The sequence below is a fragment of the Chiloscyllium plagiosum genome, chromosome 19, assembly GCF_004010195.1.
Source record: "Chiloscyllium plagiosum isolate BGI_BamShark_2017 chromosome 19, ASM401019v2, whole genome shotgun sequence".
NCBI lineage: Eukaryota > Metazoa > Chordata > Chondrichthyes > Orectolobiformes > Hemiscylliidae > Chiloscyllium > Chiloscyllium plagiosum.
In genome coordinates this window covers 5,061,580-5,082,989 of record NC_057728.1, presented here as the reverse complement: position 1 = coordinate 5,082,989, position 21,410 = coordinate 5,061,580, and the positions used below count along the sequence as shown (strand labels likewise).

Below are 21,410 nucleotides of genomic sequence, written 5' to 3'. Positions count from 1 at the left end.
GGCGGAGTCGAAGGAATTGGGAGAATGGGATGGCGTTTTTACAGGGGGCAGGGTGGGAGGAGGTGTAGTCCAGGTAGCTGTGGGAGTCGGTCGGTTTGTAGTAGATGTCCGTGTTGATTCGGTCCCCTGAGATAGAAATAGAGAGGTCGAGGAAGGGGAGGGAGGAATCAGAGACTGTCCAGGTGAATTTGAGGTGGGGTGGAAGGTGTTGGTGAAGTGGATGAACTGTTCAACCTCCTCGTGGGAGCACGAGGCGGCGCCGATACAGTCATCGATGTAGCGGAGGAAAAGGTGGGGGGTGGGGCCAATGTAGTTGCGGAAGATGGACTGTTCCACATATCCTACGAAGAGGCAGGCATAGCTGGGGCCAGAGTTAGACCAGAGTTTTGATTACCATATAGGAAAGTTGTGGGAATCATTGAGAAGGTGCAAAGCAGAATAGTTTTAGTTAAGTTGCAATATTAGGAAGGTGAAATTGGGTTGTTCTCTTTGGAGTAAAGGGGCTGGAGTTGAGATTTTATAAAGGTCTGCCAAATTAAAACAGGTTTGAATAACAGACAAAGAAAAGGTATCCAGTTAACTGATGGCACAAGGAGTAGGGGCACATTTAAAGTTTCAGGCAATCAATTCAACAGCATGTAACTAATATATTATTACACAGTGAGTGGTAATGATCCAGAACTTGTTGTTAGGATCATGGACAAAGCAGAGAAGATAAATAATTTCAAAAAAGGAAATTGAAGGGCTCTTGAAAGAAATACATCTTCTTGGCTAGTGGTAAAGAGCTGGGGAATTGAACGACTAGATTGCAGTATAGAGGCAGGCACTCAATGGACTGAATGACTTCTCTCTGTTGCAATCACTCAACCACCAAGTCTAATTGTCTTTTTTGTAAACTCTTTTCTCAAATATTTATCTATTTCTCGTTTAGTGATGATCCCATTTTTACCAGGTTCTAATTTGGTATTCCTTATCATCACAAGCTGATGTTTTAAATAAAAATGTCCTGACATTTTTCTTGGAAAGCAAATTTAAGTAATTTTATTGAAGATCCTGCAGAATTACCCACTTTAGGTGTTGCAAAGTTTCAGGAATATTTTTCATTTTCAGGCGCTGCAATGCCAGTATTTAAAGGAGATACTCAAATATTTGTCTGTTTAATATTTTGAATAGTTTTATGAAACTTCAGCATGCTCTAAACAGAAATATGATGATGTTAAGAAATATACAGGCAAGGGTATAGGAGTGAGACAAAGAGAAAGGGACAAAAGAGACAAACAGGGACAGGAAGAAAAGACAGGCAAATGAGAAAAGAAAGGGAAGAAGAGGGAAAAGAAGTCCTGCAGAAATGAAAAATAGAATGATGTGAGAGAGGCAGATAAGAGATGAAAGCAGGTTGAGAAAGATACAAAAGACAGAAAGCAATTCAGAAGAAACAAAAAATAGGGACATGCATCCAGAGACCAAAATACTGGGAGATGAGTGCATCATAAGAGACAGAAAGGAAAGGCTTTCAAAGGTATTTAAACAAATGAATGGACCGTTTGATTGGGAAATTGAGTAATCACTGCACAGGAAGGACAGGATTTCCCAACCAAAATATATTCTACCTCCGTCTCTCAAGCCTCCAAAAACCTTCCCAATTAGAATTTCATGGGCTTCAATCTTGCAGCTGATGATTTTCACTTCCAGTTGTTTTGTTAAATTAGTTGACTATTTCACAACATAGATGGGAGCATGAGGGACAAAGGGTCAAAGGGAAGGCTTTGTTTAAACCATCGTTCTCCTGATCAAAATGTATAAGCTGGGAGATCTTTTGTTTAATGCTATTTAGTCATTTTTCTTAGGGACACATGGCTCCCACTACAAAACCGCAGATTAAGAAGATTCGATAATTAATTATTGATAGAATGGATTTTTTTTCTTATGGAACTTCGTTATTAAAAGGTTTCCTAAATAATACATTAATGGTTCAACACGGACGAATGTAAAACCTTCTTCTATGTCCTCAGTCTCATTCTGTCAGTGGTTTTGCCACAGACAATCCTTTATAAAATATTTATACAGCACTTTATTAAGCATTTCCCTTGTCAGCCATGGTTGCCTCGTCCTCCCCTTGGTATATTTCTTCTTCATTGGAATGAATTCCTCAACGTCTAACCTGTCAAGCCCCATCAGAATCTTGCATGTTTCAAAAAGGTCACCGCTCATTTTTCTAAATTCTAATAAATAAAGGGCCAACCTGCTAACTGTTCTTCACAAGTCAATTGCTTCATCCTGGGAAACAGCCTCCAGTGCCAGCATATCCTTTTTTAAATATGGGGACCAAAACTGTACACACTCCTCTTTATGCATGGATTCGCTACCCATGAATCCACATACTTAAGAGGTCGGCCCCAGACCAGATTTGTTATTGTTTCCCCTACAGGTCCTACAGATTCGTGCAGTACTTTGTGAGAGGTTATATTATAATAGAAATCCCCTATCTGCTTTTCTGTTATTTGCAGGAGTTCCATGCCCCTAATCCCCATGGTTTATAAAGATTTGGCATTCGCAGTACTTCAAGTGCAGCGCTCATAACATCCTGTACACTTGTAATAGAAATTCCCTACTTTTAAAGGACAGCCCCTAGTAATAAAGGATAATGTTTAATTTGCCTTCCTTAATTACTTACATTGCCTACATGCTAACTTTGTGTTTCATGCATATAGATCCTTAAAGATGAGTTTCACCCAGATCCCTCACTTTGTTTTGGAATAACTCTTCATTCAACAGACAGGGACTGCCTTTAGATTCTTCCTATCAAAACGCATGACCTCGAATTTCCCTCTAGCTGCTAAGTTTATGCCTCACTCACAACCTATTTCCCTTGCAGATTCCTCATAACATTCCTTCCCTTCTATTTTTGAATTGTCAGCAAATTTGGATACAATACACTCCACCCCTCCTCCAGGCCTCAACTGCACTTCCTACCAATCAATTCTAAATTGATCAACTTCTGTAGAAAAAATGATTCCAGAACTAGGCAAAGTCAGTGTCAGGACCCAAGTGATCACCACTTCTGAGGCAGATTGGCCCCAATGAAGCTCTGACCAAGTTATAACAGATCTGTTTACCTCTACAACCAGCCCTACTCCCATGGACTCTCCCATCTCAATCTCAAGACTTCTCATGAGTGCTGATGATAGCTAGCTTTGTCTCTTCACAAGTCCTCTCAATTCTTGACATAGCTTCCACATGGACACAGCTTTTGTCTGATAAAAAGTCTAAGACTGCTAGCGACGTTAAACCAAAAATTATGAGTTTGTTATTACTGACGCAAAGAAAATGCTTCCTCATGTATGGAGTCCAGACCAAGGGACCTTCGATACAACATGGTCTAACAGGGAATTCTGGAGAAATAGGAGACTTGTTACCATAAGAGTATACTAAATGGCCAGTATACATGCCCGTTGGGGGGTCTTTTGGGGTGGTGGTGCCCCGCCGCTGAGCCAGAAGACCCAGGTTCAATTTTCACCCATTCCAGATGTATGTCATAGCAGCCTTGAACACATTGATTAACTATACCTAAATGCCTACTGAGAAGTTAAATAAACCAAGGAAGAACAAGAGTTTTTGTTAATAAGGTTAGATGATGACAGGTGGGGAAAAGGTTAAATGGGCATAAATATAGTTATGGATCAGGACTGTCACTTGTTTGTCCTGGCCCCAGTTCACTGTGATGCAAGAGACGAAACTCGTAAGGCACCATCTATAGCTGTCATGAGCACATTAAATTTTGGTTCTGGCCTTGTATTTCTCGGAGGGTGGGAAGAGCACCTCAGGTGACCCCACTTATGGCAAGATCAAATTAATTATCATAGAGATGTACAGCACAGAAGCCGACCCTTTGATCCAACTCGTCCATGCCGACTAGATATGCCAACCTAATCTCGTCCCATTTGCCAAAGCTAGGCCCATATCCCTCTAAACCCTTCCAATTTCAAATACCCATCCGGATGCCTTTTAAATGCTGGAAATGTACCAGCTTACACCATTTCCTCTGGCAGTTCATTCCACACATGCACCACCCTTTGCATGAAAAAGTTGCCCTTTAGGTCCCTTTTATATCTTTCCCCTCTCACCCTAAACCTATGCCCTCTAGTTCTGGACTCCGCCACCCCAGGGAAATGATGTTATCTATCCTAACTACTGTGTCAGTTAGTAGTATAGATTTCTTTCTCTCTCTCCCTTACAGACCACTTGCTCCCCTGCCTTTGACTGTCTTTCTCCCTTTTAAAATTGTTTTGACTGTTTTTCCTCCCAAGTTCCAAAACAATTGCATCAGCATGTAAACAGTAATTGCTGCTCCTGGAATTCAAGGAAATCACCTCCAACACCTAAAATACCTCAAAAAAAAAAGGAGCAGCTGTTATAGGTATGAATTTTTCCTGTCTTCCATCTTGGATTACCCAGAATCCACCCTAATTGAAAGATCAGTCGGATGGAAGGGTGGGCTATCATGATATAGTTGGAGAGTTGGAGTTGGACTAGGAATGAGAGCAGCAACGAAAAAGGAGTTTAAAAACTCCTTGTTACTTCTCTAATCTGAACAGGATCTGTTTGATTAGATGAGAATAAAAGATGAAATTTTCTTAAAATAGATCCAAAACAAATTCATATGTACCTTAATTCTATGTACAAAATTGAATAATTGAATACTGAATGTCACAATCTTGATTCTGCTGTTATGTTTCTGTCATCATCTGGGTCAACTAATTTTGAGGCATCAAAACAGGGTCATTATTATAACAACACTTGTCAAACCTTTATCTACCCAGCAATGAATATCAACTTACCCATAAAAAGATTTTGTTCTCTTTGTTTTTTTTGTGATGTGGAGGTGATGTTGTTGAGACAGGGTTGGACACTGGTTGCAAACTGTAGCTTTTGAAGCACTACTTCTTCATCAGGTGCTGATATTTTCAAACAAACCAGGTGGACTCTAACCTGGTAGTGTGATTTTTGACCTTTTACTTTAAGCATTGTCAAGCTCAGATAATTTACAATCTTGCCATACTGTCTCATCTAGAGCAATGTTTTAAACCCAGATCCAACAGTATTTTGTAGTATACCTTGCTTTAATCAAGAGTAACTCAGTATACCCCCATAATTGAGACTACCATGGATTGATAAGTAGAGTAAACCTGACAGAAGGGGGAAAATAAGTGCTTACAATGCAGTAAGTCAGTATTACTGTGAAGCAGACTGGCAGAGGAATAACTATGTCAGAAGATCAGCAGTGGTCGGCAGGAGATTAAAAGCCAATGGCAAAGAGATCACGATTTGTGATATCACAAGATTTCTTTTTATTCTTTCATGGGATGAGAGCATCACTAGTCAGGCCAACATTCATTGCCCAGAGGGCAGTTTAGAGTCAAGCCACATTGGAGTCACATTTAAGCCAGACCAAGTGAGGATCCTTTGCTTAAGGACATGAGCAAACCACATGGGTTTTTCCAACAATCGACAACGGACTCGGTGATTGTTAGATTCTTAATTCCAGGCTTATAAAATTTTTTTATTGAATTCAAGTTACACTATTTGTCATGGCAGGATCCGAACCCAGGTCACCAGAACATTACTTGGATCTCTAGATTAACAGTCGGCGTCAATACCACCGGGCCATCACCTCTCCACCAATACGTAGACAATTACTGGTTCTTTGTCTATTTTGATTGGCCTGGTGGCCTGTGGTTACAACTAAAAATATATTTAGGAGTTTAACTTAAAAATAGTTAACATTTCAATTAATTTATTAAATACAATTAAATACAATGAGTAGGCAACATGTTGAAGATTTAGTAAACTGGAGCTGATGGATGATGATGTGATCCACTATGACCACATCTGCAACAAATGTTGGCTGCTCAAGGAATTCTTGCTCAGAGCCAGATCAGATTGAGTCTGAGTTGCAGATATTGTGACACATCAGAGAGGGGGGCAGATTACCTGGATATTTGCAGGAGACAGTAATATCTCTCAAATTAATTGGATATAATGTGGTCAGGGTAGGAGAGTAACACTACAAGTGAGACAGGTACTGAGATCCAGAACATAGTTTCAGAGGAACGTCAGCTGATTCTCTTGTCCAACAGGTATGAGATTTTAGTTCCTGGTGTCGATAGGGCCACGGACAGGAGGATGGATGAATGAACTCACCAAAGCACCATGGTACAAAGTGACCTTAAAGTCTGGGGAGAAAAGAGAAATGTTGTTTTAACAGGAATAGCATAATAAGGGAAGTAGATACTGTTCTCTGCAGCAAAGACAGAATCCCAAAGGCTGTGTTAACTACCTTGTGCCAGGGTTGGGGATCTCTCTTCTGGGCTGAAGGGGAACATGGAATGGGAGGGGAAGGATCTGTGCTGTGGTATTAATTTTAGGTTTGCTACCTAAGCCACATGCAAATTGCCAGAGGGTAAATAAAATTAAATGCGTTGTTTTCTCATGGGATACTTGCAAAATTGAGGGTGAAATTGCTTGCTGCCTCCACATATTCTGAACCCTATTTTCAAGTATAGTCATAGTTGTAATGTAATACTGAAAGACATGGTTACCAATTATCAACTGTTTTATACTAGTTCAGTAGCAGAGGTGTCAAACCTGGTGCATAATGGAAGTCAATAAACAGAAAGAAAACCAAGCACTGGATTTTATTTCCTGAAGGTGAGAATTAGACAGCAATCTTTTATCGAGCCTCAGTTAGACCACATGGAGTTTTTTTTTTAATTTTCTGTAGGACATGGGTATCACTGGCTGGACAGTATCTATTGCCCCTATCCAGTTGCATTCAAGATGATAGTGAGCTGCCTTCTTTGACTGATGCAGTCTATGTCCTTTCAGTAGACCCACAATGCCTTTAGGGAAGGGATTCCATGATTTTGACTTAGGAAGGAATAGCAATATTTTTTCACATCAAAGCGATGAGTGATTTGGAGGGCAGCTTGCAAGTTGTGGTTATCACAAGTGTCTACAGCTCTTGTCCTTTTAGATAGAAGGTGGGAGGTACTGTTTCAGGAGTTTTGGTGAATTTCTGCAGCACACTTTGTAGACAGTGCATCCTGCTGTTAGTGAACATTGAAGGTGGAAGGAGTAGATGCTTAGGATTTGGTGCTTAGATGGTGTCATTTTTCTGGAGTGTTGTTGGAGCTTTACCCATCGAAGGAAATAGGGAGTATTCCATCACACTCTTGATTAATGCCTTGTAGATGGTGGAGAGACTTTGAGGAGTCCAGAGGAGCTGTACTATTCCAAACTGATGTGACATCAGTAAAATTCATTGTAGGATCAGAATCTTTCCTGTCATTACTGCTTGCAGAAGATGCTTTTTTTCTCATTTCTGAACTTTGTACAACACCTTCAATCTAATCACATGCATGTCCCCAATTTGCAGGAGCTCCAGTCCGAATGGCAGGAACTTCCAGGTGCTTAACCAATGGAGGTTATCCTGATTTGACAATCATCTTTTTGAGAATACATCAAAGTGTTATGGACTAGGCCAGATGCCCTCAAACAATTTAAGAAGGTAGCCCAGATCGAACCTTTTTTTATTTTTTGTAAAGTCAGATGTAGAGTGGATATTCCAGGAGTGATGTAGCTGGTCAAACTACTCAGTTTTAAACAAAACAGAATTTATTTAAACAGTGAGAAATTTTTCTGGCACTAAAGAGAGAGAGAAAGAGAGAGAAAGAGAGAGAAAGAGAGAGAAAGAGAGAGAAAGAGAGAGAAAGAGAGAGAAAGAGAGAGAAAGAGAGAGAAAGAGAGAGAAAGAGAGAGAAAGAGAGAGAAAGAGAGAGAAAGAGAGAGAAAGAGAGAGAAAGAGAGAGAAAGAGAGAGAAAGAGAGAGAAAGAGAGAGAAAGAGAGAGAAAGAGAGAGAAAGAGAGAGAAAGAGAGAGAAAGAGAGAGAAAGAGAGAGAAAGAGAGAGAAAGAGAGAGAAAGAGAGAGAAAGAGAGAGAAAGAGAGAGAAAGAGAGAGAAAGAGAGAGAAAGAGAGAGAAAGAGAGAGAAAGAGAGAGAAAGAGAGAGAAAGAGAGAGAAAGAGAGAGAAAGAGAGAGAAAGAGAGAGAAAGAGAGAGAAAGAGAGAGAAAGAGAGAGAAAGAGAGAGAAAGAGAGAGAAAGAGAGAGAAAGAGAGAGAAAGAGAGAGAGAGAGAGAGAGAGAGAGAGAGAGAGCGAGAGAGAGAGAGAGAGAGAGAGAGAGAGAGAAAGAAATCTATACTACTAATTGACACACCAGCAAACCTGCGCAGTTACTGCCTTTGCTGTTTAATTCATCTGTCGCTGGATATCGGAGTGTGTCCAGGAAAAATTCACAAAGAGCAAATTTCAGAACTGATCTTGGAGGAATCTGTTTGGCAGAGACCACAGCACAGAAACAGATAAGTGAATAGTTTTAAATATAGGCTTGCTGTAAATCAACAGTAGTAAGTAGAGTGGGTTCTTGATTATATGTTTTTCGTTGGGATCCATATCTTGATTAAATTTTTAAAATATAAGCCAAAAGTACGAAGGTAGCTTGGAGCAGTGTTTTGTAGAGCAATAAGATGGTGCTATTTTCTGGGCCTGTACGTTAGAAGGAGCAAAATAGCCTTTAGTAGAATGATATGCTCTTCTTGTCACATGTGGGAGTTTTGAGAGAGTTTATGGGTTACTGAGGATTACATCTGTAATAAATGTCGTTGGTTGCAAATCCTGCTAATTGACTGGATCGGTGGAATGACAATTAGAGGCAATGAGGAATTTACAAGAGCTCGGGGGGGGTGTTGGATGGCAGGTATATGAAGAGAGAAAAGCCGCAGATAGTCACATAGATGGGTTAACCCCACTCCATTTCAAACAATTATGCTGTCTTGGAAAAATGTAGGGAGTGACGGACTTTCAGGGGAATGGAGCATGAACAGCCAAGTTTCTAGTATCAAGACAGGCTCTAATGTAATGAGGGTTACGTCGGGTCCCAAGCGATCTCTAGTCAGAGGCACAGACAGATGTTTCTGTGGCCAGCAGCGAAAAATCAGAATGGTGTGTTACCTCCCTGGTGCCAGGATCAAGATGTCTCAGAGGGTGCAGAATGTTCTCAAGGGAAAGAGGGACCAGCAAGAGGTCATTATACACATTGGTACCTATGACATAGGAAGGGAAAAGGATGAGATACTGAAGGGGGAAATGTAGAAAGTTAGGCAGGAATTTAAAAAGGAGGTCCTCGAGGGTAGTAATATCTGGATTACTCCCAGTGCTATGAGCTAGTGAGGGTAGGATTAGGAGGATAGAGCAAATGAATGTGTGGCTGAGGAGCTGGTGCAGGGGAGAAGGATTCACATTTTTAATTCATTGGAATCTCTTCTGGAGTATAAGTGACCTGTACAAGAAGGATGGATTGAACCTAAGTTGGAAGGGGACGAATATACTGGCAGGAAGATTTGCTAGAGCTGCTCGGGAGGATTTAAACTAGTAAGGTGGGGGTGCGGGACACCAGTTCTAACAAAATATTTTAAAAAAAGGAAGAAAGGGAGGTACTGAGGAAAGAGATCAATCTGAGACTGGTACAGTTGAGAAAAGAAGCAAGTCAAACAGTCAGGGCAGGCAGGAACAAAGCAGAGAACAAGGTAGGGCTAATAAATTAAACTGCATTTATTTCAATGCAAGAGTCTGAACAAGGAAGGCAGATGAACTCTGGGCATGGTTAGGAACATGGGACTGGGATATCATGGCAATTACAGAAACGTGGCTCAGGGATGTTCAGGTCTGGCAGCTTAACGTTCCAGGATACAAATGCTATAGGAAAGATAGAAAGGAGAGCAAGAGAGGAGGGGGAGTGGCAATGGCAATTTGCTAAGGGACAGCACTATAGCTGTACTTAGGGAGGATATTCCTGGAAATCCATCCAGGAATGTTATTTGGGTGGAAGTGAGAAATAAGAAAAGGATGATCACCTTATTGCGATTGTATTTTAAGCCCCCTAATGGTCAGCAGGAAATTGAGAAACAAATTTGTAAAGAGATTTCAGCTACCTGTAAGAATAATAGGGTGTTTATGATAGAGGATTTTAACTTTCCAAACATAGACTGGGACTGCCATAGTGTTAAGAGTTTAGATGGAGAAGAAGAGTGACAAGAAAAACTTTCTGATTCAGTGTGTGGATGTACCTACTAGAGAAGGTGCAAAACTTAACCTACTCCTGGGAAATAAGGCAGGGCAGGTGACTGAGGTGTCAGTGGAGGAGCACTTTGGGGCCAGCGACCTTAATTCTATTAGTTTTAAAATAGTGATAGAAAAACGATAGACCTGATCTAACAGTTGAAATTCTAAACTGGAGGAAGGCTAATTTTAACGGTATTAGGCAAGAACTTTCAAAAGCTGAATGGGGGCATATATTCACAAGTAAAGGGAAGGCTGGAAAATGGGACGCCTTCAAAAATAAGATAACAACAGTCTGGAGACAATATATTCCTGTTAGGGTGAAAGGAAAGGTTGGTAGATGTAGGGAATGCTGGATGACTAGAGAAAGAGAGGGTTTGGTTAAGGAAAAAAAGAAGGAAGCATATGTCAGATATAGTCAAGATAGATCAAATGAATCCCTAGAAAAGTATAAAAGCAGTAAAAGTATACTTAAGGGAAATGAGGGCAGCAAAAAGGGGACATGAGATAGCTTTGGCAAATAGGGTTAAGGAGAATCAAAAATTTTTTTTTACAAATACATTAAGGATGAAAGGGTAACTAGGGAGCAAATAGGGCCCCTCAAAGATCAGCAAGGCAGCCTTTGTGTGGAGGTGCAGGAGATGGGGGAGATACAAAAGAAGTATTCTGCATCAGTGTTTACTAGGGAGAAGGACATGGAAGATACAGAATGTGGGGAAATAGATGGTGATACCTTCAAAAGTGTCCATATTACAGAGGTAGAAGCGATGGATATATTGAAATGCATAAAAGTGGATAAATGCCCAGGACCTGATCAAGTGTACCCTAGAACACTGTGGGAAGCTAGAGAAGTGATTGCTGGCCCCCTTGCTGAGATATTTGTACCATTGATAGTCACAGGTGAGGTGCCGGAAGACTGGAGGTTGGCTGATGTGGTACCATTATTTAAAAAAGGTGGTAAGGACAAGCCAGGGAACTATAGACTGGTGAGCTTGACATCAGGCGTGGGCAAGTTGTCAGAGGGAATCCTGAGGGACAGGATGTATACGTATTTGGAAAGGATTAGAGATAGTCACCATGGCTTCGTGCATGGGAAATCATGTCTCACAAACTTGATTGAGTTTTTTAAGAAGTAACAAAGAAGATTGATGCAGGGAGAGCAACAGACGTGATCTATATGTTGTTCAGTAAGGCATTCAACAAGGTTCCCCATAAGAGACTGGTTAGCAAGGTTAGATCTCATGGAATACAGGGAGAACTAGCCATTTGGATACAGAACTGGCAGAAACAGAGGGTGGTGGTGGAGGGTTGTTTTTCAGACTGGAGGCCTTTGTTGAACAAAGAAACCTTGGAGTGCAGGTTCATAGCTCCTTGAAAGTAGAGTCGCAGGTAGATAGGATAGTGAAGATGATGTTTGGTATGTTTTCCTTTATTGGTCAGAGTACTGAGTACAGGAGTTGGGAGGTCATGTTGAGGCAGTAACATTGGAATATTGCGTACAATTCTGCTCTCCTATCAGAAAGATGTTGTGAAACTTGAATGGGTTCAGAAAAGATTTACAAAGATGTTGCCAGGGTTGGAGGATTTGAGCTATAGGGAGAGGCTGAATACTTTGGCTTTGTTTTCCGAGGAGTGTCGGTGGTGGTGGTGGGGAGGGGAGTGACTTCATAGAGGTTTATAAAATCATGAGTGATATGAAGAGGATAAATGGACAAGCTCTTTTCCCTGGTGTTGGGGAGTCCTGAACTAGACGGGATAGGTTTAGGGTGGGAGGGGAAAGATATAAAAGGGACCTAAGGGGCAACGTTTTCACACAAACGGTGTGCATGTATGGAATCAGCAACCAGATGAAGTGGTAATAGTTAGTACAATTGCAACATTTAAAAGGCATCTGGATGGGCATATGAATTGCAAGGGTTTGGAGGGATATGGGCCAAGTGCTGGCAAATGGGACTAGATTAGGTTGGGTTATCTGGTCGGCATGAAAGAGATGGACCAAAGGGTCTGTTTCTGCATTATATATCTCTATGACTATGTATTAAACACAAACAAAAGAAAACAAAATTTAGAATAATTTAACATATTTGAAAACTGAATAACCACAATATTGTAACTTAAGCTGTTCCAATCACTGCAACATCCATCTTGGTGAAAGGTAAATTCAAATACAGGTTCTTACAGGCAGAAGAGATTTCAGAGAGAAAGTCCAGGTGAAACCCCTGTTGAAGCATGGAACCTGTTTTCACTGTAGCTGTTTCTGTCTGTCCCCATCAGTTTTCTAACTACTTGTTAAAACAAACCAGACTGAAAAAAAACCTGAACTGGGAAAACTGGCCACTCCCTTGTCATTGTTCAAAGTAACCATTTCCAGACAAATCGGCACCTCTGCCTTTACGAGCACTCTTGGACAAAACCAATGACAACAAAACCTTGTTAACTTCATCATGAAGGTATGATCTGACAGAAATCTTCAAATACTAAAAAGTTTTGACAAGGTAGTTGAACAGAAGATATTTTAATTTGTTGAGGACTGTAACTAAGGAGTACAAACAAAAAGACAATTCAGCAACAGGAAACTTTCTCATCAAAAAGTAGCCAAGAACAAAAATGTGATTCACAAAAAGTGTGGCCAATTAAACAGTAGAGTTACATTTTTTGAAGCTAGATAAACTTGAAGAAGAAAACAGATTTTTGAGAAGATTTGTAGCTTAGGTTGAGGTTCAGGTTGTAAGCTTGCTCACTGAGCTAAAAGGTTTGTTCTCAGACATTTCATCACCATGCTCGGTAGCATCATCAGTGAGCTTCCAGTGAAGCACTGGTGTTATGTCCCACTTTCTGATTGTGTCTTGGTCCCTTAAGGTGAGTGATATCATTTCCGGTTCTTTTTCTCAAAAGGTTAGTAAATGGGGTCCAAATTGATGTGTTTATTGATGGAGTTCTGGTTTGAATGCCAGGTCTCTAAGAATTCCCATGCGTGTCTCTGTTTAATCTGTCCTAGGATGAATGTGTTGTCCCAGTTGAAGTGGTGTCCTCTTCGTCTGCGTGTAAAGATACTAGTGATAGTGATTCTTCGAAAGATCTTAACACAATCATCAAAAAGTATCAATCTGTTTCCCAACACTATCTGTCAGAGAATATCAGTCCTACCTTAGATTTTATTACTAGTTTTTTGCCCTTGTAATTGTGATATTAAAGAGTTAATTTGCTTTGCTAACCTGCAAAAAATTGAATGCCCCGGGGTAGGGTGGTGTACCTTTGTCTTATAGGTGCAATTTGGGAGGTTTACATTCTCATACCTTGCCATTCAGGGATGACTTATATTGTCATCATCACCTATTCAAAATCAATAAAAAAATTACAGTTGGAATTTGACTACTCCCCTATAGTTGCAAAAAGAAAATTCACACCAGATCTGGCCAATAAGGGATGATTTGCATTACATTGTTTCTGGAGGTGAGGTGGTCACTGCATTGTATCTTGAGTGACATTTGACTGTGAGGGAGTGAGTGGGGTTGTCTTGTGGGCATTACTGACTGTGATGTAAAGAATTTGTATAAAGGATGGACTGTTTCCTTTGTTCAGGGAGAGGTTTTGCCACGACCCCGTAAGCCCTGTGAGGTAAAGAGAACTTCCCTGGACACGCCTCGCAAGAATGGCAAGGAGTGTTCAGAGTTTCTCCAAAGCTTAATAGTGCTTAATAAAATTTGGTTGTTGTTCACAGAAGTTGGCGTATTGCAGTTGCATCAAGCGTGTAAGAACCTCTAACAAAAAAGAACTTAACAGTACTAAAAGGTCTCATTAATCCAATTTCTTTCAGGTTCATGTCAGAAGATTCTTGCACAATTCTGATGGCCTTTTCAGTTCTAACAACTTTAAGGTTTCTATCCATGTGCACACCTGATTTGAAAGTTCCACAACTACAAACCACTTCTGCAGAGTTGACTGGTTTCCCCTTCAGTGATCTGAATGCCTCACAAGCAGATCCTAGTCTACCTTCTGAACTGAACGGCAGGATCTTCTGAACTTTCTATTCTGAAGTCAAAACTAACCTTAATTGGTTTACTGTCTTTTAAAAACAGGCTGGTATAATTACAGCATTTAAAAGGAATCCATATGGGTACGTGAATAGCGAGGGCTAAGAGGAATATGGGCCAAATGCTGGCAAATGGGACTAGATTAGATTGAGATATCTGGAGTTCGTTCACAAGTTGGATTGAAGGGTGTGTTTCCATGCTGTACATCTCTATGAATCTACAAAACTAAAAAAGTTATGTTTTTGGATTTAGGTATGCTCGCTGAGCTACAAGGTTTGTTTTCAGTCGCTTCATCTCTATACTAGGTAACAACATCAGTGATCCTCTGTTTTTATTAAGAGTCACCATTTCAGTGAAGAGGCTTCAGCCCAACCCAAATTGAAGACAACACTCAAATTGTGCTGATATTTTTTAGAGCTGACAAACTGAATCACAGCAGCTGGGAAAATCCAAAACATTCTTAAACAATCAGCATTTACAAAACCTCTTGACATTCTAAAATCAAATCAATTCATTAATAGAATTCTTTACAAATCCAGGTCCAGGCCAAAAACTGTGCCCATCTTCCTTGGAGCAAGGTTAACAAACAGAGCTGAAAACATTGGCGGAAGGAATTACACAAAATCAACAGTAGTGGTTCATGAGATTTTATGTCAATTCTACGCTTTGTCAGTTTCTTTCTTCCAGTGGGATAAATTGAGATGTGTACTTTAACATCTTAGCTAACTGAGGCATGTTTTGCCTATTTGGCTCAAGTGACAGCATGACATCCACAAAGAGCTGTCTTTAGAATTAACAAATTTATATGCCAGAAACACAGAATGCTGGAAAAACACATCAGGTTTGTTAATGTTTAATGCTTTAGGTCCAGTATTATTCTTCTTCGGATCAAACAGAGAAGCCAAATTCTGTTTGTAAATGTTTCATAGAATTCATTGAATCCCTGCAGTGTGGAAACCATACCATTTGGCTCAACATGTCCACACTGAACTTTCGAAGAGCATCCCACCCAGACCTATTTTCCTACCCTATTACTTTACATTGTGCCTGATTACTGCACCTAACCGACACATCACTGTACACCATGGGCAATTTAGCATGGCCAATTCACCTAACCTGCCAATCTTTGGACTGGGAGAAGGAAACTGGAGCACTTGGAGGAAACACATGCAGACACAGGGAGAATGTGCAAGTTCCACACAGACAGTCGCCCAAGGCTGGAATCGAACCCAGGTCCCTGGGGCAGTGCTAATGCCCACAGCGCCACCAAATCTAAAATATTAAAAGGAAAGGAAAAGGCAATTTATTACAACCTAAAATTAAATGTTGTTAGCTCCTTTAGTAAGCAGAAGTATGTGGAATTTGAGTTAGGGAAAGTGAGTTAAAGCAATACACAAATACTGCGTAGGAATAAATATACTTGTGCAAGTTATCCAACTCAACTAACCTACCAGAGAAAAGTCAAAATAAGCTAAATATATCAGAAATGTTTTCCTTGCCATGGAGTATTGGACATATGAGAGATTTAAAGATGCTTCACATCCACAAAGGGCTGTCTTTAGAATTAACAAATTTAGATGCCAGAAACACAGAATGCTGGAAAAACACATCAGGTTTGTTAATGTTTAATGCTTTAGGTCCAGTATTATTAATATTCTCAGATCAATGATTATTCCAGATTAAATGGAAATATGGAATTCAGAACACAAACAGATCAGCCATAATTATATTGAAAGAAAAAGCAGGCACAAGGGGCCAAAACAGCAACTTATGCTCCCAATTCATGTTTGTGGCCTGGAAGCATAGCAAAGTACTGAAAAATACAACACCTCCTATTCGGTCCGTTCAGTTGTTCCATTACGTGTTTCAGGAATGAGAGTGAACCACTTGCACAGAAGCCTAGCACATTTGGAAGCACTCATGTAATTTTGCAATGATACAACACAGAAACAGGCCATTCCTCCCATTAAACAGGAAATGCCAGACTGCTGAGTTTCTCCAGTATTCTTTGTGTTGGTTTCTTTCCAGGTAGTTATTGTATTCAGCTTTTCAAATTAACTGCAATTATTTGAAAGAAAACACAAAATTTCTTCAAACATTTCATGATTGTGTAATTAAGTATCATTCAAATAAGTAAGCTTATTACTATATCGCTTAGGCTAAAGGTATGTTCATTTAGTTTGTGGAGGCCATTTGAAAATAATATACGATTTGTTCCATTTCTATTGCTAAATCACTCAATGAATTATAGTAGTGGAGCAGGGTCAGCAGTGAAGAGAGGAAACAGTAGCAGAGAGGGAAAATAAAGAATTATAGGGGAAAAAAATGAAAAATTGTAAAAGAGGATGCTTAATTTTGAAATTAATAAGTCTGATTTTCTGTAGTCAGAAAACTGGGCTCTTAGAAGCCCATTATCAAGACCTGAACACACGAACACACACACACACACACAGACACACACACACACAACATTCTTGTAAAGTATAAGGGAAAACTGCACTGTTCAAACGGCCATCTCTTAGAGGGAGTTATTAAACTAAAAGTTGTTCACCAGTTTGAACAAACAACGGAGCTGAATTAGGAAGATAGATAGTTAGGATTATGAAAGAGGGATCAAGTATATCATGTTTTCTAAACGTTAGAAAGCTCCTCACCTCAAGTCATCACCATGAATTAACAGAACAAGTAACATATGTTGATGAAAAATCTACAAGTGCACACATCATAAAGACTTAGGGTCAGAAGTGCTATGAAGTTGAAGGTGTGTACTGTAGCTTTACGAGAATGTGAATACTGTTCTGAACGGAGAACTTACAAACACCTGTATGATATGATTACTTGGCAATCTCAGGTGTACTGGAAAATTGAAAATATTTAACATTTGGCTGTGAACTGGACAACTGAGTCTAGGTTGCTGTTTTGTCAACAATTCCAAGTTAACCAGTTTAGTTTACTACAGGATAGTAAATTGAGTTTGAATTTATTGTTCTGTCAACATTGAATCATTGAAATGATCCAGTGTTGGGGATATAAAAATGCAGGCATTTTGAAACTTGGACACAGAGCAACAGCCATCAACACAGATCCAAGAAAATTAGGAAACACTCTCTGTCAAAGATACCTTTTCATATGAAAGACGTTTGCAGTAAAAAGAATGACAACCCAGGGAGATCTTCAGCCAGAAGAAGAAAGACATCAAAAATGACAGACACTGAGATTTTGAAGTTAAGTTGATGTAATTTTAATAAGTGTCTTATTGGAATAGCTTCTTGTTATAGAGTTGGGAGGCAGATAATTAGCAGTTAAGAAAAAAAAAGAGGGCTTAGTGTTGTGAAACATATGTTTTAACGCTCACTTAGATAATTGATATTATTTTCTTTAAATAGTGGAATTTGGGAGTTTTCTGTCACTCGTATTTTAACAGATTATGAGGTTAAATGAGCTTTTCTGGTATTTGCATTAATTAACAGAAGGGTTCACTGCCATGTCATAACAGAAGTATGCCATTCAGTCTATCAAGTATTCGCTAAAGTCATAATCAACATGCTCCAAAATTATTCCTAATTTAACATAATATTTGAATTAAAAGACTAATCTTTCCAGAGGAAAATTGTAGCAACTTCAAGCAATAATAACTCAATATTCTCAATTTCTTCAGAATGCCATAAATAATTGTATTGACATTGTAAAGTAAATAAAAGAAATAAAATACTATTTAGAATTGCATGTGGATACTATCCACTATAAAAGTTTACAGCTTGTGACCTCAGCAATTTGGTAGTTTAGGCATTAAAAGAGGCATTTGAAATTGAATGCAGGCTAAGTAAGATCAAAGTCCCTCTATGTGCAGATGATAAGAGTCCACGAGGAAACCAGCTTATCCACTGCCATGTGAAACCTCAATAGGCAGGAGATCACAACACAGCTTTGAACCCAGCTGGATATTATTTAACAATTCAACTCAGGATTGTGTGGACAATGTAAAGCATCATGCTGGTACAGCCCTTCTGACTTTGGGTCTGAGATACATTTTTCGATTAGAAACTTAATCTCAATCTAGTTACAAATCACAACACCAGGTAACAGTCCAATAGGTTTAATTGGAAGCACTAGCTTTTGGAGCACAACCACCTGATGAACGAGCGGCACGCCAAAAGCTAGTGCTTCCAATTAAACCTGTTGGACTATTATCTGGTGTTGTGTGATTTGTAACTCTGTACACCCCTGTCCAACACCGGCATCTCCAAATCAATCTCAACCTAAATCTTATCTTGAGTATAATACAAAGTATTCCATACTACAGAATTTACAGCTTTCAGATTGGTCAGCACATACAAGAAAATGTGTGATTTACATTACTTACATTTTCAGTAACAAAGTTACTGAAGTGATGCAACCTTGTTACTCCCATTGAATCAATCATTCGTGTAACATGGCACCCAAGTAATTTTTTACATTTAAATGTATCACAACCCCAAACATATGTTTTAAGTCTTGAACTAATTTCAAACCAGCTAAAGAACTGGGTTACATCAATCATTTTATTAATCAGCAGCAGTTAAAAATGTCTTCTTAACAGACAAACAAGTTCGCAACCTTCATGTACAACGATAATGAGGTATTGGTCTTACAGGTACTTAAAATCTTTAAGTGGCCCTCGTGACGATTCCAAAATTCTGTTTTCTCAAGACTATTCACAAATTAAAACCATGTCAAAAAGGTTTAGCAAACTAATCTTCAATGTAAAGAGATGACCATTGAATTGAAATTCTTAAAACTTTTGTTTTAAACAAAATTCAGTCAATATACGAGTGTTGAAAAATATAAAAATAACTGAATCATCCACAGCAGATTGCATCTTTGAACAATTTCTAAGATTTCTCACTTCTTAACTAAAAGGGTCAATGAGGTTTGTTGATGTGTACATGGACTTCCAAGAGGCATTCAATGCAGCCCCCCACAATAAACCTGTGAGAAAAGGTTAACTCGGAATAAAAATGACAGTAGCAAAGTGGAATACAAAATTAGCTTGGTGATAGCAAATATCGAGAAATGGACAACGGATTATCTTTAAGCTGGTAGAAGGTACGTAGTGGAGTTCCCTTGAGGTCAGTATTGGAATACTTGCATTTCCTGATATATGTTAATGATTTAGATCTTGGAGTGCAGGGGATAATTTCAAAGTTTGCAGAGGACACAAACTGTGAAAGCTTTGTAAATTGAGAGAAGGACATTGAGAACTTCAAAAAGGAATGGATAAGAGTGGATAGATAGCCAGCCAGCACATGAAAGCAGAGAACTAAAAGTTGTTGCATTTTGGTTGGAAGAATATAGACAATATAACAGACACTGTACAATGGGGTATAGTAGCAGAAGGACATACATGCATATCTGCAAAGATGTTGAAGGTGGATGGATAGAAGGAAACAGCAGTATCCCAGGATCTAGTAGCAGGGACATAGTATTCGAGAGTAAAGAGTGACACTGGACGTGTAGAAGATACATTTTCGGCCTCAACTGTGGAACTACATATAGTTCTAGGTGCTACGCTACAGAAAGGATGAGGAGACATTGATGAGAGAATTCAAAAAAGAGAGATTTACAATCACGGTTCCAGGAATGAGAATTATGAGGGCAAATTGTAGACACTGGGTTTGTTCTCCTTGTTGAAGGGAAACCAAGAGGAAATCGGAGTGAAGTTTTCAACATCATATGAGGGTTGGATAGAGCAGGTAGGAAGAAACTGTTCTGACTCAAAGCATTTTTTTTCTCAAGTGGTTTGAACTTGAAATGCATTGCCTGGGAATGTGGTTGAGACAGGTTTGATTGAGGCATTCAAGATAGTATTAGAAGATTATCCAAATAGAAGCACTGTACAATGGCATGATGAAAAAGTATGCGAATAACACGAATTCCTTATGCTAAATTGAAAATAATGACACAATGAGTCGATGTCCTCTTTCTGCATTATAGCACTTTTGGAGATTCAGAAGGTTTCACTTTGGTAGTTCATTTATCTTAATAATCTCTACAACCCTCCCAATCCCTCACATACAACAAGGTTGACTACAGAAATAGAACGCCATACGTTACCACCCAGTTAGATCAACCTTCATAACTGAGTTGATATCAGCAAAACAAATATCAGTAGGTTGATCATAAAAAAGTTATATTCCACAACAGCTTTCAACATATGACTAGAGTTCATAAAACGTTCACAGCACAAGAACAGGCTTAGCAAACCTTCGAATTTTTCTGCACATGACTCATCTCATTTCTCTACTCACTTCCTATACCATTCAATATTGTTCCAGATATTAACATGCATACAAACATACCAATTAAGATACACAGGAAACCATTTAGCACTTCCATTCAATAAGATCATGGCTGATTGGATTGTGCCCTCAACTCCACATTCCCACATATATGTGATAATCTTTAACTCCCTTGTCAGTCACAAATCTACCCATCTCTGCATTAAAATTATTCAATAACTGTGTCAATTGCTCTCTACGGAAGAGTTCACCAATGCTCCATAGAAAACCTTCCCTACTTTTACACTGCACTAACCTTGCAAAATGTGAAAACATTCTATGTGCCTTCCTAATCACCTTTTATCATTACATACTAACTCGGAGAAATCAGGTACCAGGATACCCAGATTTATCTGTCTGAGTTCTGTTATTACTCTACATTAAATACTGTATCAACCAAACTTTTGCCCACTCCCTTTGCGAAGAGGACAATTAGTAGCTCACTTACATAGATACCTTTATTATCAATAGTTGAGCAGACCACTAATCTCCCTCTTCCCACTGATCACTTTGGTGCTCTAATCATCGAATTTTGCCAACTGAAAAGTAACCCCATTTGCTTTCACCCCATTTCTGGAGGAACTGTGTTGTTTCACCATACACTACCATACATCAGGAGCATCTCGGAACTGACAGCCAGACTACTGCGACCCCTAGGACTCATACGGCACACAAACCAACAGCCACGCTCAGACAACAACTCACAGAACGAAGGACCCGATACCCAACATGAGCAAAACGAATGTAGTATACAAAATACCATGCAAGGACTGCACAAAACACTATATAGGACAAACAGGAAGACAGCTAACAATCCGCATACATGAACATCAACTAGCCACGAAACGACACAACCAGCTATCCTTAGTAGCCACACAAGCAG

The 21,410-nt window shown here is 39.4% G+C and overlaps 1 protein-coding gene across 3 annotated transcripts in view; it reads right to left on the bottom strand.

Moving 5' to 3' along the window:
- The window catches only part of si:ch211-1e14.1 (UPF0606 protein KIAA1549), a 260,115-nt gene that overhangs the window by 217,842 nt on the left and 20,863 nt on the right, over positions 1 to 21,410 (bottom strand). The window lies entirely within an intron of this gene.